Source organism: Manis pentadactyla, chromosome 2 (genome assembly GCF_030020395.1).
Source record: "Manis pentadactyla isolate mManPen7 chromosome 2, mManPen7.hap1, whole genome shotgun sequence".
Taxonomy (NCBI): Eukaryota; Metazoa; Chordata; class Mammalia; order Pholidota; family Manidae; genus Manis; species Manis pentadactyla.
The window spans coordinates 32,465,175-32,471,174 of record NC_080020.1 but is presented as its reverse complement, the minus strand read 5'-3'; positions in this window follow the sequence as shown (position 1 = coordinate 32,471,174).

Genomic DNA, 6,000 nt, shown 5'->3' with positions numbered 1-6,000 from the left:
AAGTGACTCACCTTTCCTGAACCTCAGCTGTCTTATTTGTAAAACAGGGAGAATCATGATGATGATGAAGTTCCCTCTTCCTCTTCCTGAATACTTGCCATGTGCAGTACTTATGTGAATACTTATAAACACTTCTCATATTATATTAGCAAACCCTCACAATAACCTTATGAGGTAGGTGTCATATTATCCATTTTACAGATGTGGAGACTGAGACACAGAGAAGTTAGGTGGCTTGCACAAATTCACATAGCTGCATCTATCAAGTGGTAGAGCTAAGATGCTTATCTGACTCTAAAGTTAACATTTTCACCTGTAACATTATACCACCTTCTTAAATGAAACCTACCTCTTAGGGCTGTTTTGAGAATAATGAAAGACAACTTAAGTCATATTCACAGAGCTGGCATGTAGTAGAGGCTCAGTTAATGGGTTTCCTTTCCTCTTCTTCATGCTAAGTGCTCCAAAGGTCCCATACACACTGGAAAGGGATGATGAAGGCTGTCTGCATGTCCCTGTCTTCACAGAACATGAAAGTAGGGAAAGGGAAAAAAATTGTCTGATCTCAGAAAAAATTGCCTTTTTCCTGCAAATGACCTTCTTTAATGAGTGTTTCCCAAACTGTGTTGCATGAAACACCACCTCCTGTTGTTCTATGTTTGGGAAACGCTACATTCTTAACTCTCCTCTTAGAGATGCTCATTGCACATTAGCATATTAAAGGCATTTACAATGTAATTGTAATCCTGCTTAGTTTAGTTTAACCCAGAGTATTCCAAACCCTATTGACCATGGAATTCCCTCCCCCTCCCCCTCCATCCCACCACATAATATCAATTAACACCCTGTCCTAAAGAATACACTTGGGAGGGAAGTTGACTCTTGTTTGTTTATGAAGATAAGTCAACTAAAGGCCAGACAACTTATGTGAGTTGTCCAAGATCAGAGAATTACCCAGTGATGGGGTTCCTTTGTAAAGAAAGCCTTATTCTCAAACTCACTACTGAGATGCAGGGTAGAACAATGGAGGGGGAGAGTGGAACAAGATAAGACCATCCACTCCTAGGATATACCCAAGAGAAGTAAGAACATATGTCCACACAAAAACCTGTACACAAATGTTCATAGCAGCATTATTCACAATGGCCAAAAATGGAAACACCACAAATGTCCATTGACTGATTCGTGGATAAACAAAGGGTGGTACATCCATTCAAAAGAACATTATTTGGCCATAAAGAGGAATGAGGACTTGATACATGGTGCAACATGCATGACCTTGAAAACATTGTGCTGAGTGAAAGAGGTCAGACATGAAAGTCACATAGTCTATGTATGATTCCATTTATATGAAAAGTATAAAATAGGTAAATGCATAGAAACAAAAAGTAGATTAATGGCTCCCAGGGGCTAGAAGGTGGGGGAAATGTGGAATGATTGCTAATGGACATGGGGTTTCTTTCTGGGGTGGTAAAAATGTTCTGGAATTAGATAGTGATGATATCTGCACAACTTTGTAAATATATAAAAGACCACTGAATTGTACATTTAAAAATAATAAACTTTATGGTAAATGGTTTGTATCTCAATTTTTAAAAAATCAGGCAGGGGCCAGCTTAGTAACTATTCTTAAGAGTTTAGGGCTGGTTCACTGTTAGGTTCATTACTACGGAGGAGGGTCCTAACACAGAAAGAGTAAGCAACCGGCCCAGGGCCACACAGCTACAAAGTAGCCAAGCTTGGATTCACATTTACTCTCTTTGGGTGAGATCCCATTCTTTGATGTAAAGCTTTTTATATAAATATATAGTTGGATATACATCCAACAAGCACTCATTACGTGCAAGTGAAGGATAGATAGGGTTTGTAGTTTCAATTTCTGGATTCCCATCCCCAGGGCTTCCATTCTCATTGCTGGCCTCCACTCTCTGACCGGCATCCCTCCCATCTGCCTTGTTCCACAGAGAGAGACCAATGGCCAGGCGCCTTGCCCTGCTCCTTGGGCAGATCCACCGCAGCCGGTGCCCTGACCTCCCTGGCTGCTCATTAATTTTCTGCCAACACAGTCACACAGGAAATTCTGGTTGATGAACTGGGCCAGGATGAGGAGCCCCAAAAGCATCTGGAGCGTAGGTTAAGGTTTCTTCATGGCGTGTCAGGTGGAGCCGGGGCCTAAGCCCTGCCCTCCGCGGGTGGGGAACTTCCACCGGGATGCAGATGGGATGCGGGGCGCCGGGGGTGCGGGTAGAGCTGCCGCCTAGGGATTGGCTGCAGACCAAGGCTCTGGGCCAATAGAAAGCCACGCCTTTTTTTAGTTGCGCTGAAGATCAACTCGTGATAATTACCTGCGTTATGCTCCCCAAAGAAAAATATAGTTGTTTGTTTTGCGACCAGTCCAATAAATATGTCGGTGCGTCTCCATCTCGTGTCCTACATTGCCAGAAAGCCTGGTTTGTACAGAGAGATCTGACCTTTAGGGACTCTCAGCAGAGCCACCAGTGAGTGATCCTTTTTTAGAGAAGGGCCTGACTGGAAATTTTTAACTTTTTAGCCCCCACCTTCCCTTAAGAGTCTGACAAAAAGTTGTGAACACTTGTCCTAGAATGGTGCACACACCTACCCACACACACTACTTTGCACTGAATTCTGGGGAGATTCGGGTTAATAAGCCTTGGCTTTCGGCCAAAGGGAAAAAAATCCTAAAATTTTGAATGTACATTTTTTATTGAGACAGCACTTCATAAAGAATAATGCCTGAATTTCAAAATGCCAAGTGTGAAGATCAATGGATTTCTACCTAAGTACACACCCTTCAAACTGCGGTGCAGATAAGGTACAGAGTGTTTCCAGCCCTCACAATGGCACATGGACATTTTGCCAAGACTTTTTTGAGTTCTTCCCAATAGCTACTCCTAGCTGAGGGATGACTGTTCTCAGTATCACTGCCCTCCCATACACAAAACTGTTACAGTTACTGCTTTGAACAGGAGCTGTCCATTTAGGCCACTGTCTGTCACACCACACGCCAGCAATCTTGATTCGTTTATCCTGTTACCCTCAACGCCAAGACACTTGAGATGTGTGAGTTGAACCAAACTGAAGCCCCTTCTCTGGATCCGACTGCCTTCTCTGATCAAGTAGCTCTTATTAATAACAATAACAGTAAGTTGTTGAGTGCTAATCCCTGTGCTGGAGTTGGCACACCTAACTGTAATCTTCACGTGGACCCCGTGAGGTGAGTGGTATTACCCTCATTACACATCGAGGCTTATTGTGAGAGTCTTGCCTAAGCCCGCAAAGCTTGTCAGGGGTAGCACCAGGGCACAAACCCAGGCCTGTGTGACACCGAAGTGCCACAATTTATACTAACTGTCCTGTTTTCTTAGCTCCTGTAAGAGGGGCTTTGGAGGCAGGAGGGGCTGGGAGCTGAAGTTACAGGAAAAGGAGATTCATTCTCTCCCTCAGGCATCCTGATCCTAGCTTCTAAAGATGACCTCGCAGCTGTGATACCCCCATCCCTTTTATGCTCAGAAAGTTCAATTTCAGCTGGAACATAAGGATTTTAAATTATAAGAGTCATATACACTTCTATTATACACACAAAAAAGAATTTATAGTTCAGAAGGGCATACAATGAAGGATAAAAAAGTTCACTAGCTACCCCACAATCAAGAGGCAGCAACCACTGCTAACAGATTCTTGGTGTCTATCCAGAAATTACACCCCCATCCAATAAAATATATTCCTCTAAAAAATGGGATCATGTTACATAGATATGTTTCAAGTTGCTCTTCATCAAGCTAAATGTGTCATATAGATTTTTTCATATTAATTCATATGAACAGACTTCATTATTTTTAGAACACTGTGTCTTTTTGGAATATTCTAACTTATGAATAGTTCATAACTTAATTATGCTTCTAATGATTATCAGTAGAATAAGTTATTTTCAGGTTTCAGTATTGTAAACTCTGCTACAATGGACATTTCTTAGCATAAACCTTTATACATGTATACAGTTGTACCTGTCAGAGAAATTCTAGAAGTGGAATTGCTGGGTTAAAGCGTATGATTATTTAAAATGTTGATTCCTCCCAAAAGGTTTGTGGTAGGCTGAATATTAACTCCCTCTCCCCAAATATTCACATCCCAATCCCTGGAATCTGTGAATTTGTTATCTTACATCATAAAAGGGACTTTGTAGATGCGATTAAATTAAGAGTCTTGAGGTGGGGAGATTATCCTGGGTTACCCAGATGGGCCTGATGTAATCATAAGGGTCCTTATAAGAGGGGGCAGGGTTGTCAGTCAGAGGAGAAGGCCACTAAGCATGGAAGCAGCAACTGAAGTGATTCGGCCACAACCTGCAGCCTCTAGAAGCAGCAAGAGGCAAGGAGCAAATTGCTCCCTGCAGCCTCCAGAAGCGACCAGCTCTTCCAACATCTTAATTTTAGTCTAGTGACTAAGTCAGAAGACTTTGGTCTTTTGATGTCCATAGTTGTAAGATAATAAATTTGTGTTGCTTTAAACCATTAATTCGATGATAATTAGTTAAAGCAGAAATAGGAGACTAATACAGGGCTGCATCCTCTCATTTGCACCAAGAGAGTGGGAAGGTGCTTGATTCCCCAAATCTTTCCCATCCAGAGACACCTGGCTTCAGACTCCAGGTCTTGTGAATTAATTATGGTTTCCTCTTAGGAGCTAAACGGCCTGCCAAGGTGGGGCTGGGAGGGGGAAAGAGGCTTTGCCTTCTCCCCTCTGGTTTATAGGAACAACCCAATCTGACCTCATGGCTTCCTGGGTTCTGTGCCAGTCCACTCTAACTGGTGCCTTCTTCCTCATCTTGGCATTTGGGTTCTTGAATCTGTTGAAAAATGTCTTTGGACTGAATGAGGGGTGGGGTGTTGAGATCTTCCAGGTACAGTCTGACCCCCTCTGGGGAGTCCTGAGTGGAAATCCAGGCTGGAAAGAAGGAAATGGGCATTTGGCTGCAGAGGGAGAAATGAGTGACTCTGGCTGCCAAACCCTCTTCCTGAGTCAGTTCCAGTTATCAAGCACAGACAGTGCGCCAGGTGCGGCGCTAAGGTGATCCCTGCACACAGCAGTCCCCGTTATCTGTGGGCGGTACGTTCCAAGACCCCCAGTGGACGCCTGAAACTTCAGGTAGTACTGACCATGCACATACTCTTTCACCTACACCTATGATAAAGCTTAATTTGTAAATTAGGCACAGTAAGAGGTTAACAACAATAATGCAAGAATAATTATAACATTAGACTGTAAAGAAAGTTAACGTGAATGTGGTCTCTCTCTCAAAATATCTTGTTGTGCTGTACTCACCCTTTTTCTGGCGGTGATGTGAAATGACAAATGCCCACGTGATGGCTCGGGCGTTGTGATGTTGCTAGCCTACTATTGACCTTCTGGTGACTCGTCAGGAGAGTCGCGAGCTTCCAGACCACGGTTTACAGCAGGTAGCTGAAACGGAACCGCAGGTAAGTGGGGACTGTTGTACTGTCATTCTGTCCTTGCAGCAATGGCAGAAGTAGGCCTAGCACTGTTGCTGTTCTTATCCATAAGGAACCTGCCGTTCAGGGAGATTAAGAACTTGCTAGTCCCTGGCAGAGCTGGGTTTTCAATAACCCAGCATTTAAGCAGTTCCTCTCTTTCATTTGCCCCCGTTCTTGGCTGAGAAGGGTCCCCAGGGAGGGAAATTTACCAGCAGGCTGTCCCCCAGAGCTCACCGCCATCCCTCACTCTGTGCCTCTCCTGTGTGGTCCCCGACCCACCTGCCTCCACCTCACCTCCTCCTCTGTCCTGCCACCCTGTGCGGTACAGCTTTAAATCTACAGTGGGTGCCTAACAACTAAGTAAGTCTTCGTTTTCTTCATTTTGATGAACAGCTGCTATTTGAAGGCCAGCTAACTTGCTTACATCAATGACATGGCAAGCTCTTTTGAGGCGCCGGGGAGGGCTGATTCGACAGACCCAGATGGA